The 20,474-nt window shown below is 37.7% G+C and overlaps 1 protein-coding gene and 1 pseudogene across 1 annotated transcript in view; both read left to right on the top strand.

Annotated features, from left to right (window-relative positions):
* Positions 1 to 20,474, top strand: part of UGT8 (UDP glycosyltransferase 8) — an 86,640-nt gene that overhangs the window by 48,938 nt on the left and 17,228 nt on the right. The gene's annotated exons all lie outside the window — the stretch shown is intronic.
* Positions 6,074 to 6,199, top strand: LOC115302921 (annotated as a pseudogene).

Raw genomic sequence — 20,474 nt, 5'->3', positions numbered from 1 at the left:
AATTTTTCATAATGTTAGTTAGAAAGAAAAGGGGTCCCTATATCTTTCAGTCAGTTAAGCATCCAATTCTTGATTTTGTCTCAGGTCATGATCCCATGATCCTGAGATAGAGCCCTGCATCGGGCTCCGTGCTGGGGGTGGAGCCAGCTACAGACTCTCTCTCTCTCTCTCTCTCTCTCTCTCTATCTCTCTCTCTCTCTGCTCATCCCCTGCTCGTGTGTGTGCTCTCTCTCTCAATCTCCCAGAAGGAAGAAAGGAAGGAAGGGAAGGAAGAAGAGGGAGAGACAGAGAGAGAAAAGAAAAGAAAAGGAAAAAGAAAAGTTAGTTTCATGCCTACCAGTTCTGAAGATTGCTAGACATAGGTTTGTTCATACACATTTATATAACTGGGGTTACAATGAAATAAGACCCAAGTATATCAATAGTATTTACTGATTCATAAAAAGAGAGACTAACCATTGAAGTTAGATTGATAGAAAATTGATAGAAAAATGAGAGACGGGTGGAGAAAAAAATTGTATAAAAATTTTTAAAAGACAATTTTTTAGAGCTATTGTATATTCACTGCAAAATTGAGTCAAATGTACAGAGATTCCCACAGATGCCCTGCACCTACACATGCATAGCCTCCCCGTCTATCAACATCCCCCACCAGAGTAGTTTGTTACAATTAATGAACCTACAATTAACGTAGGTATAATGTATAATGTAATGAACATTATAATTACACAAAGTCCAAAATTTACAGCAGGTTCATTCTTGGTGTTGCACTTGCATTGGGTTTGGACAAATGCATAATGATATGCATCCATCATGATAGTATCATGCAGAATAGTTTCACGGCCCTAGAAACTCTCTGTGCTCTGCCTGTTCATCCCTCCTCACCCAACCCCTGGCAATCACTGATTGTTTGACTATCTATAGTTTTGCCTTTTGCAGAACGTCAAATAGTTGGGATAATATTGTGTGTAGCCTTTTCAGATTGATGTCTTTGCCTTAGTACTTTGCCATTAAAGTTCCTCTGTGTCTTTTCATGAGTTTCATGAGATCAGCAGCTCATTTCATTTTAGTGCTGAAAAATATTTAATTGTCTGTATGTACCACAATTTATTTATTCACTTACCTACTCAAGGACATGTTAGATGCTTCCAAGTTTAGCAATTACTAATAAAGCCACCGTAAACATCCACATGTGTGATTTCGTGTGCACATGAGTTTTTGTTCTCTTGGTTAAGTGCTAAGCAGTGTGATTTCTGGGTCGTATGGTAAGAATATGTTTAGTTTTGTAAGAAACCATGATGTCATTTGTCTTCCAGAGTCCCTGTGCTATTTTGCTCTCCCACCAGCGTTGAATAAGAGTTCCTGTTGCTCCACATCCTTGCTAACATTTGGTGTTGTCATTGTTCCAGATTTTGGCCATTCTGATAGGTTTAAAGTAGTACGTTTTTTTTGTTTTTTGTTTTTTTTAATTTTTTTTAATGTTTTATTTATTTTTGATACAGAGGGAGACAGAGCATGAGAGGGGGAGGGTCAGAGAGAGAAGGAGAAGGAGACACAGAACCAGAAGCAGGCTCCAGGCTCTCAGCTAGCTGTCAGCACAGAGCCTGATGTGGGGCTCAAACCCACAAATGTGAGATCTGATCTGAGCCGAAGCTGGAGGCTTAACCGACTGAGCCACCCAGGCGCCCCTAGAAGTACGTTTTTGTTACTTAAATTTATGGGTTTTTTCCCCTGATACAATATGATGTGGAACATTTTTTTCATATGCTTGTCACTTGTATATCTTCTTTGGTGAGGTGTTGGGTCAGGTCTTTGGCCTATTTTTAAATCAGGTTGTTTGTTTTCTTGTTGTTAAGCTTTCAAGAGCTCTTTGTATGTTTGGGACAACAGATGTGTCATTGCAAATATGTTTTTGCAAGTATGCTTTTTCTCCTATAATGTGGCTTGTCTTTCATTCTCTTGAATTATCTTTTGCAGAAGTTTTCATTTTATTGAGGTCTAGTTTATCTATGCTTTCTTTCGTGGATTGTGCTGTTGTCATTGTATTAAGAAGGCATCACCATCCCCAAGGTCATCTAGGTTTTTTCCTTTGTTATTTCTAGGAGCTTAGTAATTTTGTGTTTTATGTTTATATCTGTGATCCATTTTGAGTTAATTTTAGTGAATGGTCTAATTCTCTCTCTAGATTCTTTTTTGTTTGTTTGTTTTTTGCCTATGGATGTCCAGCTGGTCCAGTATCATCTTTGCCCCCTTGTACTGCCTTTACTCCTTTGTTCTTTAACAAATTGACTATATGGGGGTCTATTTCTGGGCTCTCTTTTCTGTTCCATTGACTATTTGTTCTTTTGTCAGTACCACACTGACTTGATTACTATAGCTTTACAGTAAGTTTTGAAGTCAGATAGTGTCCTCCGACCTTGTTCTTCTCCCCCAAGGTTATGTTGATCATTCTGCGTCATTAGACTCTCCATATAAATTTTAAAATCATTTGTTGATATCCACAAGATATCTTTCTGGGAGATTGATAAAGTCCGTCCTTCCTTCCTTCCTTCCTTCCTTCCTTCCTTCCTTCCTTCCTTCCTTTCTTTCTTTCTTACCATGTCTTCAACTGGGTAGGGAAGAGGGAGAGGACAGAGAGAATCTTAAAAAACTGAGATCTTAACAATCCTGATTCTTTCTGCCCATGAACATGGAATATCTCTTTATTTATTTAGTATCTCTTTGATTTCATTCATCTAGAACCATGTAGTTGTCCTCAAAGATCCTGCATGTATTTTGTTAGATTTATACCTAAGCATTCCATTTTTGGAGGTATGAATTTCAATGGTACTTTTCCTTCCTTCCTTCCTCCCTCCCTTCCTCCCTCCTTCCTTCCTTCCTCCCTCCCTCCCTCCCTCCCTCTTTCTTTCTTTCTTTCTTTCTTTCTTTCTTTCTTTCTTTCTTTCTTTCTTTCTTTCTTTTTCTTTCTCTTTCTTTCTTTCTTTCTTTCTTTCTTTCTTTCTTTCTTTTTCTTTCTCTTTCTTTCTTTCTTTCTTTCTTTCTTTCTTTCTTTCTTTCTTTCTTTCTTTCTTTCTTCTTTCTTTCTTTCTTACCGCTTCTTCAACTGGGTAGGGGAGAGGGAGAGGACAGAGAGAATCTTAAGCAGGCTTCACACCCTGCATGCAGCCTGATGCTGGGCTCAATCTCACAACTGTGAGATCATGACCTGAGCTGAAATCAAGAGTTCAGCTCAGGTGCTCCCAATACTATCTTTTTAATTTCAAATTCCACTTGTTCATTGCTAGTATATAGGAAAGTGATTGACTTTGTATATTAACCTTGTGTCCTGAAACCTTGATATAATCACTTATTAGTTCTAGGAGTTAGTTTGTTGACTATTTAGTTCTTCCTTCCAAATCTATATATATTAATTTCCTTTTCTTGTCTTACTACATTAGCTAGGACTTGCATTGCAGTATTGAAAAACAGTAGTGAGAGGGAACATCCTTGCCTTGTACCTGATTTAAGTCGGAATGCTTCTAGTATGATTTTAGTGTAGGTTTTTTGTAAATATTGTTTATCAGTTGAGGAAATACCTCTTGAGTCCTAGTTTACTAAGAGGTTTTATTATGAATGTGTTAGATTTTGTCAGGTATTTCCTCTGCATCTGTGCTATGATTATGTGATTGATGTGATAGATTATAATAATGTATTTTTGCATACTAAACCAACCCTGAATGCCTGGGATTTTATTAGATATTTTGAACCTAAAACAGATGCAGTTAAACTTGAAGGAATTATAGACTCTAAATTTCTCCATTGCCTGAATTAGTCTTCTCATCTTCACTTGCAATTTGACAGAAAAACAAAAGTTTATAATCATTATATTTTTTAAATTTATCTGGGTACTGAAAGATATTACAACATAACTGATAATTTAAAAAGTGAATCTGAAATGTTATAACAAAAGGAAACTTTATATTAAAAATTTTTTAAATATTTATTTATTTTTGAGAGAGAGACAGAGAGAAAGTTGGGGAGGAACAGAGAGAGAGGGAGATACAGAATCCTAAGCAGGCTTCAGGCTCTGAGCTGTCAGCACAAAGCCTGATGTGGGGCTCGAACGCACAAACCACGAGATCATGACCTGAGCCAAAGTTGGACACTTAATTGACTGAGCCACCTAGGTGCCCCTATAGATTTTAAGTATATGGAAATTCCTATTAAGGAAAAATAAATAAACATCAGTAAGAGGAGGAAGTGGGCTCATTATGGTTTGTGAGGTGGTAGATACGGGAGTTAGTGCTCTCTGTATGCCGGGTCATAGTCTCCTCTTACTGAAGTTGTTAACACGGCCCTCACATATTTAATACAGTTGTAATGTCAGATGCAGTAATGACTGGCAGGAAGATGATAGAGGTTTTTCAACTTACATTAACCTTGGGGAAGTTTCTTTTGTTTTTCTTTTGTTGTGTTTTGTTTGTCGTTTAGCCATTTCTATCTTTGAAATATTAGGATTCTGAGAGTGCAGTTTTCTCATCTATGTATGGAAAAACTATCTTACGGTGATGTTTTGCCATCTAAAGAGGCTGGTTGAGTGATTGTAGCACATTATTTAATGCCATCACCATATTCTAGATGCTCAGTAATCAGTAGCTATTAGATTATATAAAGAGAACATGATGTTACAATTTTTTTGGTTAGAATTTTATTGATTTGTTCTTTGCAATAGTAGATTCTTTGGCTGTCCTTTTTACCAACTTGTTAGGCTATGACTGTTTTGCTTCCTGAATTCTACTCCTGTGTTTTCACTTGAATGAGCAGTTGTATAATAAATCACCCAGCCTAGACAGCTGAATAAACTAGCACTCAACAATTCAGTAAATAAAACTTCATTTATTTCAAATTTCTCTTTCATAGCTATTTTAGTTTGTAAGCAATAGGATTTAAGTTTGCTGTTTGACATTAGGTAGGTTTATAAGAAAAATGTATTTATTTCAAACAAACACACGTTGTTTAAAGGCCCATAGATAAGCCATAGAAAAATAAGTAGGGTGGAATTAGCTGTTTAAAGACACTATCCTCTTGCATTTTAGAGAATTTTTTTAATGCCAAATATGGTGCTTTTCTTTTGGGAATTATTATCTATAGGTCTCTAAGGTATTTGATCTCTGATAAGTATCACACTTCAATCAGAACAAAATTAGAAACAGCTGCCACTTCAAAGGATTTTTTTTTCCAAAATCAGAAATCACCACTGTGGATTTTGAAAGAAAAACAAAAGAATCTTTTTGCATCTTATTGTTTTAATAGTTTTAGTTTGTATTAATTTTAGTTTAAGAGCCCAGGACTTAAGATGCAGGCTCACACTTTCTCTGATAGTTTTATTTATATTAAATTATAAAAACAATGTCTGGATGCAAGGTTATGGCACTAACATCAAATGCAGCTCTTAGGTGATCGGGCATTCACGTTCAAGAAGACAGAAAGAAATACAGATAACGTAAGTTTACGTTTTAATAGTTGCATAGTATTGGTGAATGATAAAGCACCCAAGTAAACCCCTTGAATTATATTTGAGACAATTAGACAGAAGAATCCTTGGGGAAAAACAAATGCTAAGCCATATGGTATCAGGGAGTAGTTCCTGTATTTTGTGGAATTCCACTTGATGCCAATAAAAAGAAATTTGTGGGGTTTAGAAAAGATGTTACCATATTTTCCTAAGTGAGTAACCAATACTTGGCCTTTAAATAGCTTCTTCAGGGCAATATTTTAGAGTAAAGCATGATTTCACCAACAAAAAAATAAATCACTCAAGCTTAATTTTCTTCTGATAGTGCTGAGCTCATTATTTGGCATAGACTTAGTAGGTAGTCAGTGAATCTCTGTTGGATGCATGAATGCATTTATAATTTTTGTTAGTTTCTAGATGGAAGCTTAGACTTCAAGTATAATATGTAGAAGAGCTGTAGAAAAGGAATCTCTTTGGCAAACTTAGACATTCTTTTTTAATGTTGTATTGACAACTCTTGGAAGCCATGGCACATTGGAAATGAAATGTGTATTTCTTAAACTCTTTCAATGTATCTTTAGCTTTGCGCAGTGGCAGTATCGTAGCCAATGAGGTTTATCCGAGGCGCGATTATTGCTAATTGAAAACTTTTCCCAATGTATCTTTCCTTCTGGCTTCAGCAAATACTGATGGTTCGTCCTTGGATATTATGTCTATCCCTTTCTGTTCCATTTTATTTCCACTCCCACTTCTCACAATTTATAATGAGGTCATGTGTAAGCAAGGACAGAGCTTATTGACCTGTTTCCCAGGCTTCAACCTTCAGTCATAGTGCCCTTTTCCTGACTCTAATCTTCCCTAAAAGCAATGATGGATTAATCTTCAAGTTTTACAGCACTGTGAAGTTATTTCTCTTACGACAAATTCTCTGGTTCCCTTACATAACTTATCAAGTTCAAAGACCTGAAACTTATAGTCAGGCATACTTTCTTGCTTGTATCAAATATTATTTCTCACAATTTGCTCACATCTGATCTGCTATCCATTTTTAAAATAATTTTTAAGATTATTTATTTATTTTAAGAGAGAGAAAAGGAGAAAGGGTGCAGAAGAGGGGCAGAGAGAAAGGGAGATAGAGAATCCCAAACAGGCTCAATACTGTCCCTGCAGAACCTGATTAGGGCTAGAACTCACTAACACACCATGAACCGTGATATCATGACCTGAGCTGAAGTCAGAGGTTTAACCAACTGAGCCACCTAGGCACCTTTTTGCTCTCCATTTTTTTTTTTTAATTTATTTTTGATACAGAGAGAGACAGAGCATGAGAGGGGGAGGGGCAGAGAGAGAAGGAGACACAGAACCAGAAGCAGGCTCCAGGCTCTGAGCTAGCACAGAGCCCGACGTGGGGCTTGAACCCACGAACATGAAATCTGACCTGAGCCAAAGTCGGAGGCTTAACCGACTCTCCATTTTTACACCACTTCATCTGAGAGGGTTCCAGGACCCTTTTATTGAATTCCGTAATCGATTTCAGCACATTATGTTGAATTGTAATTATTTGCTTGTCTTCCCCTGATAAGACTGTGAGCCTCTTGATGTAGGCACCTTATTTCATCTTCTGTGTATCCCTGGAGTTGTGATATTGTAAGCCTAATATAAATATGCGTGGAGTGAATTGAGTGCATGCAACTTACAATTTGTGGTCTATACATTTTTAAGACTTTACCTGCCTAAAATGTCCCATCCTTGCTTTTTAAAATCCTTGATCTCCCTCTTTGTTTTATTCAAAGCGTATTGAGTGCTGAGTATCTGCAGGACACTGTACTGATTAATATGAAGTAGTGTGTATACTTCTCTGCTTGGTCTTTCTATAGTTAACAATGGTGTGTTTGCCTCTTACATTATCATTCTGATAATGTACTGCTTTCTTGGGACTCATCACATCGCTGGTAATTTGTTAGGTCTATTTATTTATATATTTATTTATTTATTTATTTATTTTGAGAAAGAGAGAGAGTGAGAGGGAAGGGGCAGAAAGAGAGGGATAGAGAGAACCTGATAAGGGATTCATTCTCATGACCCTGAGATCATGACCTGAGCTGAAATCAAGCGTCTGATATTACTGACTGAGCCACCCACGCGCCCCTTCATTTAGGTCTTTATATGTTAATATTCCTAACCTGGGTTATTAGCTCATTAAAGTCATGTTCAGTTTCTATTATAATTAAGCATGTGTAAAATACCCACTCCATACTACACCAGAGATAACAAGCATCCTAATCATCTTGAAAAATGAAAATGAGGAAACTTTGTGGGAAGAATTAAAGGTATATTTGCAGAGAAGAAAATTTATTGAGCAAATAAATTAACTTCTAGAAATTGATCAAAAATTGTTAGGAAAGTCATTGTAGAATTTCTTGAATGGGAATAAGTGTGCATGGTCCTGAAAATTCTGTCAGTGGCTGTCCTCTGGTGCAGACTAACGGAGAGGCATGGTGTTGAGTGCTTTACCGGCAGTGTTTCATTTTATACTCACGCTCGTTAATTAACAGAACTTATTGTGAACACAAGCGGATGTTCCAGTTTGTGCATAATGCAGTGTTCTTGCTTACAGTTAACTTATGTCAGCTCAGTGTCTTTTATTGGCTAATTGAGGGGGTTGATTTCTTCCCTCAAGAACCTAAATTTAATGAATTCAGCCTTTCGTCTAAAAACCTATGCCTCAGGGTGCCTGGGTGGCTCAGTTGGTTGAGCTTCTAACTCTTGGTTTCAACTCAGGTCATGATCTTGAAGTTTGTGAGTTTGAACCCAGCGTGGGCTCTGTACAGATCCTGCTTGGGATTCTGTCTCTACCTTTCTCACTGCCGCTCCCTTGCTCGCTCTCTCTCTCTCTCTCTCTCTCTCTCAAAATAAATAAATAAACCTTAACAAAAAAACTTTATCTATTCAGTACCTGGGTATATGTAAGGAAATATTACTTGTTTTGATTCATCTTCATTGTATAAGACAGAATGCCATTCCAGCATTTTGAGCGTAGTCTGAGCAGGTTATTATGTGGTACCATTTATGTGCTTTACTAATACTCACAAGTACCTGAAGAATGACGAGTATGCACTTCTGGCCTATGATAGGGAAGGAGGGCTGTGTCATGAACAGACCACGTAACATCATTTATACGTCACCTCAGACACACAGACTATTTTTTATTCTTTTTTTGTTTTGTTTTGTCAAATCCAGGGTATTTAAGGACTGATATCTAAGCTGTCTGTAGCAAGTTGGGAGGAAAGCCTTTTTTTTTCCTTAAATCTGGCCTTATGATTCAAGAATGAGATTTGAGATACATGTACTTTTCATCCGATTTTGTCACAAATCATAATTAAATGAGAATGTGTTAATAAGGGAGGAGCAGTTGGAGCATTATTTAAAACTCCACTAGAAGGACTTCAGGTGGATTGATACGTATGCATTAAAGCAAGAAAAAAATTAAAGGAATTAAAACTAAAATAATTTAATTAAAAATTAAAATAATTAAATGAGAAAATAAGAAACACCAAAATTTAGCAGTTGCAAAATTGGTTAAGATTTCTTTATGCAAGTCATTGTTTTTCTTTTCCTTCCAAAGCACTGCAAAGAGGTAAGTAAAATGTAGTCTTTAAGAATATAATGCAATATCGTATCTTTTCACTGAGCAAGTAAAAAAAAAGGCTTTCTGTGAACTACTTGGATTAACACTCTCAATTTCGGTAACATTATTCTCCTGAGGAGCTTCGAGTAGTTTTTGCATCATCTCCTGTTCATTTACTGACTTGCTTCAGTTTCCTCAGCTGTAAAATAAAGTAGTAAGACAACGTGAATATTAGCTCTTCTTCAAACTTGATGACACTGGGCTGATGTTTGATTTTCAGGTGCATCTCCTGGTTCCCAGGGTACTGGATTGATTGATAATATAGTACCGGTGGAGTATTCTAGTTTCAGAGCAACCCAAATGACCCGGAAATTAGTATTACATTAATAATTTGCATTGTTGTACCTGCACACCACAAAATAATGAATTTGTTCACCTGCATGATACTCGGAAAACAGTGCTCAGTCAGCCATGAGTAATGGACATTTATTGGAAGCCTCCTGTTTTACATTCTTCAGGATTTCATCACTTAAGATTATGTTTTAATGAGAATAACGGAAAACAAATAGTGGCCGTATTTTTGTGTGTCACATAAAGGCAGTACTAAGGTGGGCAGTCTGGGGCAGTCTGGCGATTGTGGCAAGTGAACAGGAATACAGCCCTCTGTTCTGCTGTCCCAGAATGCAGCACTCATCCTCACGGTCAAGACTGCGGCGTTTCAGCCCCCGGCAGGCCCACTTCTGCTCACACCTCACTGGCCAGAGCAAGGGCTAGTCACATGTTTGTGCTCAGCTTCTTCCAAGGCCAGCACAGGTTGTCTGTACTGGGGCTGTAGAACGCCTGGCTAAAAGTTGGTGATTGGTATTCAGGAAGTGGAGGAGTTGGGTATTGCTCGGTAATAGGCAAATCACTCCTACTTCATTTGTTTTATTATAAAAAAGAACTTAAATGTTATTCATGAATTTAAGTGGATTAAAATTAACATTCCAGGGTGATATATTTATTTTATGGCCTTATGGTGTGCATTCCTGGCACACTTGGGTGTTGTCCCACTGAGAGATACGGATTTACACGTAATCCTTTAAATTCAGTAAACACAGACCTAAAGGGACCTAAATGGTACATGAAGTGTTAATTAAAAGCAGTGTTTTGGACCAGTGTTCTTTCTTTGTTTTGTTTGCCTTTTTGTTTTGTTTTGTTTTTAGCTGCATTGGATTGGTATGCAGAGATTTTTCCTAATGGCACTCCAGTGGAGGTTCTGCATTTGCCCTGAGGACCTGATGTTTGCTAGGATCACTGGATCCCCTCTCCCCAGGTGTTAAGTTCTCGGTGGTGATTCCAGCTACATAGTCACAGTGTTGCCTTTGGAGGTGCATTATTTCAAAATGACTAGCAATTGGCCAGCCTTGCAGCCCTTTTTCGTAGTCTTATCTGTCCCTTCTCTTCCTGGAGTATATGACAGTATTACAAATAGCACTTGTTGGGTAATTTTCCCACATTCACATTCCTCTTATATATGAACTATTTTTTAAAGGTTCATATGCTTTGAAGCAGTATGGGTACTCCTCCTCGGTACAAATATGTTGAAATTAATTAGTCTATTTTCACTTTAAAATGATCAACATACATTCTTACATTTTTACGAAATACTTAGTCCAATATTGTGACTATGATTGCTAGTTCGATTAAAAGAATTTATTTCTTGGAAATGTTTTTGATGCTTGGCTGTTGGTTTTTAATCTGTTTTAAGTATTATTCAGTTTGTCAGAATCAGCTGCCAGGTAAGAGGGATTCAGGATGATCTCATAAACTCAGGAGATTTTATTCTTTTTTTGTCAGCTTTGAGCTCCCTGCCATCTACTCTTTAATTCACCATGCTCGTTTTTTACTTTTCCATAGAAAGGATTTTTTCTTCAGTAAACGTGTAAGTTCTCCTTCGGTTCTGCAACATCTTTCTTATTGCTTTTTTCCATTGAACATGCCCTTCTCTTTGCCCCAAAAGTCTTTTTTTCCTCTTCCATTTCCTGTCTCTAATATAAACTTTTCTACCTGAAATTCATCTCTTTAAAAACTCCTTACTTTATTGATCCTGAAATATCTGATCTCTGCTTTCCTCAGTGTTTCCTCTGTACTTTTGTTCTCACATTACCCAGTCTTAGACTCAGATTTTCTGAGCTAACTAAGATATTCGAGATACTTGCCAGCAAACATTTTCTTTATAACTTTTAAGGGGGTTGGGCATGCGCGGGGAGTGTCACGTAGCTAGTTTTCTAGGTTTTTATTCTAGTGGATGATTGTCATGCAGACTTTCCTTTGGAGTTCTAGAGTAAAATAAATCACATATATTTGGAAAATATGTCAAAAAAAAGGAATATATGTCAACAATTTGACTTAAAAGATTTGGCAAGCCTTGATTTTTTTCATTTCTCCTCATTTGGGAATAGTTGAAACATCCTCTTCTTAGAAGTATTACTTAAACCTTTTTCTTTAGCCATATTTCTTTCTTACAATATAAAATGCTCATGTTTTAATTTTATGTGAAATTTAAGACAGTTTTAAGATTTCAGGGTGCCTGGGTGGCTCAGTTGGTTAAGTGTCCACCTTTGGCTCAGGTCATGCTCTCACGGTTTGTGGGTTTGATCCCTGTGTCAGGCTCTGTGCTGACAGCTCACAGCCTGGAGCCTGCCAAGGATTCTGTGTCTCCCTCTCTCTGCCCTTCCCCTGCTCACATTCTGTCTCTCTCTGTCTCAAAAAGAAATAAACATTGAAAAAAAAATTTTTTTTAAAAGACAGTTTTAAGATTTAAAACAGGGGCGCCTGGGTGGCTCAGTCGGTTGAGCATCCGGCTTCGGCTCAGGTCATGATCTCGCAGTTCGTGGGTTCGAGCCCCGCGTGGGGCTCTGTGCTGACTGCTAGCTCAGAGCCTGGAGCCTGCTTCGGATTCTGTGTCTCCCTCTCTCTCTGACCCTCCCCTGCTCGCACTGTCTCTCTCTGTCTCTCTAAAATAAATTAAAAAACATAAAAAAATTTTTAAAAGATTTAAAACAAGTACTGGTTGGTTTTCCATATATGCATCATTTTTGCTCTCATTCTTAAATGCTCTGATAAGGGTTTCTTTCATGCCCCCTCTGCTACCAACCTATCTCTGTTTCATAAACTCTTTAGAGTGTTTACTGTTAAGCCTATACAGAAAGGTGATTTTTTTTTTAAAACAAGTGCAGCAAGTCTGTCAGTCACTGGTACCCAGAAATGGGAATAGAGAAGGTGAATTTGTTGCCCCAGAGTTCCCATCAGAACAGTGTTATTATGCATCACAGCTAAGTTCTTAAGGCCATTTTCAAATGTCTCCTAATTAATAATTGACCCATAATATACTGAAGTCCTAAAGGGCAACTTCAGTTATCCTAAATACTGTGTATGACAATAACGTTTTGTGAAAATGCGTATAGATTTCAGAAAAACAGTTACAAATGAACCTTTGGAATAAATCCATTTATAAGTTGATGGCTGTTTGCATGTGTTTTAGCAAAACAACAATGAAAATTTAATGTAAGTTATTAGATAGATATATAGTCAACGAATGTTTGAGTGTACATGAGTTATGGGTAATAGAATGTTTTGGGTGCTTTAATATTTGAGGAATTTATAGTCTGCTAAAGGAGATAGCATATATATACAAATAATTTTATAATAAGTTCAAATATGAACTTACGGTTGGTAAGAGAGACATAAAGTACTATCAAAGGAGAGAAATAAATAATAATTCCTTTAAATTGGCAAGATCACAGATTAGTGTAGAAGGTGGCATTTGATCTGACCTTGAAGGTGCTGTAAGATTTGGATAGAAGGAAGTATACAAAGTCACCAGTGTGGGCAGGGATGGGACAGACCATGAGAATCTACAATGATATAGTGTGGTTTAGTGTAGAAAATGAGAAACAGATTAGCTTCAGATTGCCAGTGAAAATCTTAAGGATTTTTTATGGATGCAGTTTAAAAAAATGGAATTAAGAAATTGAGCATTGGGGCGCCTGGGTGGCTCAGTTGTGGTTAAGTATCCAAATTCAGCTCAGGTCATGATCTTATGGTTAGTGAGTTTGAGCGTCACGTTAGGCCCTATGCTGAGAGCTCAGAGGCTACAACCTGCTACGGATTCTGTGCCTCCCTCTCTCTCTGCCCCTCCCCTGCTCATACTCTGTTTCTCTCTCAAATATAAAAAATAAACATTAAAAAAAATTTTAAGAACTTGATCATTGAGTGGAGAGAGGAAGGGGACTGAGAGACAGGACAACCCTAAACAACTTTATGATGTTTATCCTTTATTTATGTAACCTTTCCTGGGACCAGCTAGGATTTTTACCTTCTTCTGATCTTACTATTCTCTATCCAAACTCTGGGTGAGAATTGTTTTGTAAATTATCTTTATATAGGTTAGTATGTGAAAAATTACACCATCCACCAGCACTGTTCCCATGGCTCTGCATGTTTCTCCCCCAGGTAGAAACACTTTCCCTGAGATGACCCAACTACTCATGCCAGGATCAATGCACCATTGCCCAGACCCTTCTGGATCATTAGCTTTGTTGCGTAGCAGGCATTGTACTTCCCAAATAGTTGTGGAAAGGGATTCTATAAAGGGGGAGTGAGGTTGAGGGGAAAGGGTAGATCAGTTCCTAATTTTCTAGTCTGTATTATTATTTACCCCAAGAAACAGCAAAAGTAAACCAAACACACCTCCTGCCTTCATCCTGTCTATGTACAGTATTCATGTTCAGCATGGAAAGACACTAGAATTCATGGAAATATCTATGAGGTCATAGGATATGGTGTTATTGCAAATTTGATTTTGTCTAAATTCATACACATTTCTTTTTTTCTTTTCCTTATTTATTGATAGTTTATTACCAAGTTGGTTTCCATATAACTCCCAGTGCTCTTCCCCACAGTGCACCCCTCCATGACCATCACCCCCCTTTTCCCTTCCCTCCTCCCTCTTCAGCCCTGTTTGTTCACAGCATTCAAAAGACTCTCATGATTTGCCTCACTCCCTCTCTCCAACTCTTTCTTCCCCCCTTTCCCATTCCCATGGCCTCCTATTAGGTTTTCCTGTTAGACCTATGAGTGACAACATATGGTATCTGTCTTTCTCTGCCTGACTTATTTTGCTTAGCATGACTCCCTCGAGGTCCATCCATTTTGCTACAAATGGCCAGATTTCATTCTTTCTCATTGCCATGTAGTACTCCATTGTAAGTATATACCACATCGTCTTGATCCATTCATCAGTTGTTGGACATTTAGGCTCTTTCCATGATTTGGCTATTGTAGAAAGTGCTGCTATGAACAGTGGGATACACGTGCCCCTATGCATCAGCACTTCTGTATCCTTTGGGTAGATCCCCAGCAGTGCTATTACTGGGTCATAGGGGAGTTCTACTGATAGTTTTTTGAGGAACCTCTACACTGTTTTCCAGAGTGGCTGCACCAGTTTACATTCCCACCAACAGTGTAGGAGGGTGCCCATCTCTCCACATCCTCGCCAGCATCTATAGTCTCTTGATTTGTTCATTTTAGCTACTCTGACTGGTGTGAGGTGGTATCTCCGTGTGGTCTTGATTTGTGTTTCCCTGATGATGAGTGATGTTGAGCATCATTTCATGTGCCTGTAGGCCTTCTGGATGTCTTCTTTGGAGAAGTGTCTTTCAAGTCTTCTGCCCATTTCTTCACTGGATTATTCATTTTTTGGGTATGGAATTTGGTGAGTTCCTTGTAGATTTTAGATACTAGCCTTTTATCTGATATGCCATTTGCCATTGTCTTTTCCCATTCTGTTGGATGCCGATTAGTTTTTTTTATTGTTTCCTTTGCAGTGCAGAAGCTTTTTATCTTGATGAGGTCCCAATAATTCATTTTTGTTCTTGATTCCCTTGCCTTTTGGGATGTGTTGAGTAGGAAATTGCTGCGATTAAGGTCATGGAGGCTATTTCCTGCTTTCTCCTCAAGGGGAGTTTTGATGGTTTCCTTTCTCACATTCAGGTCCTTCATCCATCTTGAGTTATTTTTGTGTATGGTGTAAGAGAGTGGTCTAGTTTCATTCTTCTGCATGTTGCTGTCCAGCTCTCTCAGCGCCACCTGCTAAAGAGGCAGTCTTTTTTCCATCAGATACTCTTTCCTGCTTTGTCAAAGATTAATTGGCCATACACTTGTGGGTCCAGTTCTGGGCTCTCTATCCTATTCCATTGGTCTATGTGTCTGTTTTTGTGCCAATACCATACTGTCTTGATGATGACAGCTTTGTAGTAAAGGCTAAAGTCTGGGATTATTACTTTGGCTCTTCGGGGTTTTTTGTGGTTCCATACGAATTTTAGGATAGTTTGTTCTAGCTTTGAGAAGAATGCTGGTGCAATTTTGATGGGGATTGCATTGAGTGAATACACATTTCTTAAACACTTGGGAGAAGCTGACTCAGGTGCACTCTGATGCTATTATTGACCTGGGAGGATCTAATTGAAGTATTTACCCTGGAAATTATATGAACTTGACTGGTTTTAACCAATTTCTGCATTGACTAGTCTTCTTTTTATAGGTTTATAGTCTAGAAACACCAAATACCAATATTACAATACCAGAAAAGAGATTTTCATTAATTTATAAAGGGATTCTTTAGTTGCCAAAGAATTTTTGACATTTTATTTGCTTGAACTATTAGTGTGTTTCTAACTGATTTTGGAACCATTTGCAGACGATGTTTAATTCCTTGTTGCTATACTATGGCACTGGGAATTCAACTCTGAAATCAAGAGAAAACTTAACTATAATTTACAGAAACTTAATGCAAATGTGTTTTTTGGAATTATATTATTTACTTCCATATCTCTATTTCCCCAGCATAGAGGGAAGAAATAGGACAAAGGTAGTATTAATGTGATGCCTGTAGTGAAGTGTGAATTGGACTATGAACATCCAGTCAGGACACCTATGCTGCTTTTTATGTTCTTGGCACATAGTGACTGGCACATAGAGATTGACCAATGAAAGCTTAACTGTTATTGAATTTTTGAAGAAATGAGTATGTCTGCAGATTAATGAAGGAAATGTACTCAGTCCTTCGTGATATCAGTATACTTCAAAAGAGAACAGGGCTATAAGAATTATTTTGGGAAAATACCAGTTAAATATTACATTTTCTCTATGAAAATGTATTCTTATTGATGAGGACCAAACGTCCGTTGCTCAGAATTATATTCTTTAGGCCTCAAGTTTATTCATTACCTTATTTTCTTAGAAGAAGCAGTTTAGAATGGGGTTTAAAGTCATAAACTGGGTATTCAGTGTCTATAGTTACTTCCTATTCTCTCAGTCTTTTCTGAAAAAAAGAATTCTAGGACGACATGTGGATCTCTTAGCCCTGTTTTTAAAATCTGTCTATGACTCTTGAGAAAGGTACCCCAAATAAAGATCCATTGGGATGTTTTAGTTACTAGAGCTGTAAAAACAATCTTAGTGACATTTAAACATTTCTTATGTCTATAGAATCTCCAGGTGAGGGATTGAGGTAGCCCCCAGCAGGAATGACTTACCTCTGCTTCTCACATTATCTGAGGCCTCAGCTGAAGACTTGAGAAGTAAAAGAATCACCTTCAGGCTCATTAAGTCAGATGTTTGGCTGTTGATATAAACTATCAACTCAAACCTTAGTTGCTGCTGTTAGCTAGAATTCTGTGTGTGTGGGGGGGGGGGTGTTTGTGTGTGTGTGTGTGTGTGTGTGTGTGTGTGTGTGTGTATGTTTGAGAGAACATGTGTGCACTTGTGCAAGTGAAGGAGGGGCAGAGGAAGTGAGAGAGAAAGAGAGAGAGAGAGAGAGAATCTTAAGTGCTCAGCACAGAGCCTGTCACAAGGTTCTGTCTCATGACCATGAGATCTGACCTGAGGCAAAATCAAGGGTCAGACGCTCCATCAACTGAGCCTCTCAGTCACCCCAGATTAGCTAGAACTGTTATTTGTATCTTCTTCATGTGGCCTGGATTTGCTCATAGCTCGTAACATGGTGATTGGGCATCAAGGGTGCATGTTCCAAGAGAGAGAGAGAAGCAAGTAGCATCTATATCCTTTCTTATGACCTAGCCCTTAATGTCACATAGCATTACCTCTACTATATTGACCAGAGAAGACACAAGCCTGCCCAGATTCAAGGGGTGTGGACACAAACAGCTTCATTGATGGGAAATAACAAGGTTCTGAGAACACATGTGGGACAGCAGTCATTGCTTTATTGCTGGGAAAATCTAATCTACCACACTGCTTTTATGTCTTTTGCTAAAATTTTTTCACATATGGTTAATAATTTATAGTTATCTTGAGTACTTTTACCAAACAGACTACTTACCAGTTCCCTGTATCTGCTTAACAAAAATCTACAGTTAGGGCACCTGGGTGGCTCAGTTGGTTAAGTGTCTGACTTCAGCTCAGGTCATGATCTCAACATTTGTGAGTTCGAACCCCGTGTTGGCCTCTGTGCTGACAGCTCAGAGCTTAGAGCCTACTTCAAATTCTGTGTTTCCCTCTCTCTCAGCCCCTCCCCTGCTCACACTGTCTCTCTCTCCCTGTCTCAAAAAAAAAAAATTAAAAAAATCTATAGTTAAGTGTGTTAAACAGATGCTGAAATGGATGGAGGGAAGTTTAAAAGTAAAAATTAATAGCTTTATTTGTATTTCTCAGTGAGGCAATTACATATTTGTTAATACTTTGGAGAGTGAATACTTAAGATTTATAATAAAATGAGATTGTAAAAGGAGTGAGAGGACTACATTCTCTTCTCACATAAGTAAATAGTGAATATTCAGCTTCTAGGTGATTTTTCCAGTTTCTTTTTCTATATGCTATTTAAATTTTCTATTGCATTTAATTTTAATATAAGGCATCTTAATTCAAACAAATAGTGATAGCATACTTTATAGTTCTAAGTTATATCATGTGGTTGAACAGGGAGTTTAGAGGAGATATTTTATACAGGAATTATTGAATTTTAAGAAATATCAAAATTGATATGATTTCTCTTCCTCGAAGTTCCTTTTTTGTTTTTTTTTTTATTCTTTTCTTTTGGACAGGGTACTGATTTTGCTTGTCAGAAGTTCGTTTCTTTCTGAACAGTGCTGAATTCAGGACTCTCAGCAGCTTCTGCTCAGTCCGAAGGTGGTCTGGAGAGTCCTACCATGGGACTTCCATGGTCAGATTAAGTTGGACTAGTTCTGGAATTAGAGTAATGGCCATTTCGATACGTTGATTGCGTTTCAGGTCCTCCCTAAAGGAACCATATTGAATACGGGATGAAATTTTACTTCTGGACCAGAGCTGTAGGCACATACCACAATTCTTCCATTCCTACTAACTGAACTAGTGGATTGTGTTTTCAATAATCCTGTGAACAGAAATGTAACTAATTTATCCTGTGAATTATTCTAGACCTAGGGTCTCTTTTTTGTACTCCTGCTTAAGAACTGAGGTAATTTCTTCTTCATGTTCTCTTTGGAAGAAAGATACAACAAAGAGACCACTCACTGCCTGTTGTCCATAACGCTCATGTGATTCCTCTTGATGTAGTTGAGGTACCAAGCTATATCTGTTGCTCATGTTTCCCTCCCAAGTTTCATATTTCCCACTGCTCTCTAGATATTCCACTTGGAACAGAAGTGGACACAGAAATCTTAAATTGATTAAGTTCAGATATGAACTGCTTTTATCCCCCTCAGATCTACTTCTTGGTTAATTGTAAAATTATTCCAAGCCAGAAGCCCGACTGTCCTGCTAACCACCCCCTCTTCCCAAGTTCTCACCAGGTCTTTTGTTCGAATAAACATTCAAAACGTATTCATTCCTTATTCTTCCCACTGGCACATCCTGGTTGGCGCCCTCATCTTGTCTTCTGTCTCCTCATCTCTTCTAAACATCCCATGATAATTTCTCCTTGCATGATTTTCACTTTATTACAACCATTTCACTCATCGGCCTCCATTCCAGAAATGGATTTTGCTTTGTTCATTGTGTCCTTGTGGCATAATAATGTGATTGTCACAAAGAAAGTTTGGGGTTTTCCCTGGAAGGAAAGAAGACAGACAGATAAACTGGCTGGCATGCCTACCTTTATTTTTTCTAGGGAAGTTACATAATTTAGTAGCTAAAGTTGGATTTTAAAAAATGAGACTTTTTTTAAAGTTTTTTTTATTTATTTGGAGAGAGACAGAGAACATGAACTGGGTAGAGGGAGAGAGAGAAAGGGTCTGCATTGTTAGTGCATAGCCCGACATGGGGCTCAAACTCACTAAGTGAGATTGTGACCTGAGCTGAAACCAAGAGTCAGATGCTTAACCTAAGACTGAGTCACCCAGGACCCCAAAAATGAGACATTTCTTTAAATGCTCAACATTTGCCTTATTGGCTCAAATTCTAGGGAAAACACAATCTTATTTATTTAATTACTTGAAAGGAAAAAATAAAGCTATGTATTTTTTTATCTTTTTAAAGATGTAGATTACTGTTAGTTTTCTTGGTTTCTAAAATAAGTAGTGAGCACCAAGAAGAAAAGAAGACTTGTATGTAAACTCACACTCAAGTGAGGTGATTAGTGTCTTGGGAGTGAGCACATCTCACAGAGATCAACAGAGATCAAAGATATTTACCAAATAGATACTTGGTGTTTATAGACATATACCATCATAGATACTTACCAGAGTCCTGACAAAATATCACGTTTGTTAGGTGAATATCTGTGATGTTAGGAGGAAATCTCAAGCCCCACAGGGCAGGCTGTATATGGAAAAATGAAGAGTAGATAAGGCATCAACACCTGAAGAGGCCTAAGGGTAGAAATGTGGCCACATTATTAAGAATGTAAACTCTCTGAAGACAGAAATTTTTGTTCATGTATTCTTTGAAAGGTATCAAGTACCTAAAAGAATATCAGGAATGGTGCATCGCAGGTGTTCAATAGTATTTGCTGAATTAATAAATGGATTTTGAAACCCACTTAACTCACTGGGATACTGTTTCATTGCCATGGCTTTTTTTTTCCTAACAAAACTTAGAACATGTAGCTGACAACAGCTTGTTTAAGAGAGAATATTCTGGGCTTTCACACCTATACTCTCTACTCAGATGTGCAGTATTCTCAGAAAACGTACACCTCTTCTTTCTGCATCCTCATCCCCTTCCCCCATCTCATTCTCTGTTGCAAGGAAGCACACTTAAATCTCTCTCATTCTCCTCTGATCTCTGGCTTTTTTAAACTTCTTTTGTAACAAAGAAAGATTTAGATGTTGTTTTTTGGACTGATTTTTTAAAATTTTTCTAGCGAGA

Source organism: Suricata suricatta, chromosome 1 (assembly GCF_006229205.1).
Source record: "Suricata suricatta isolate VVHF042 chromosome 1, meerkat_22Aug2017_6uvM2_HiC, whole genome shotgun sequence".
Classification (NCBI taxonomy): Eukaryota; Metazoa; Chordata; class Mammalia; order Carnivora; family Herpestidae; genus Suricata; species Suricata suricatta.
Note: the sequence above shows the minus strand (reverse complement) of the source record. Positions and strands in the feature narration are given on the sequence as shown.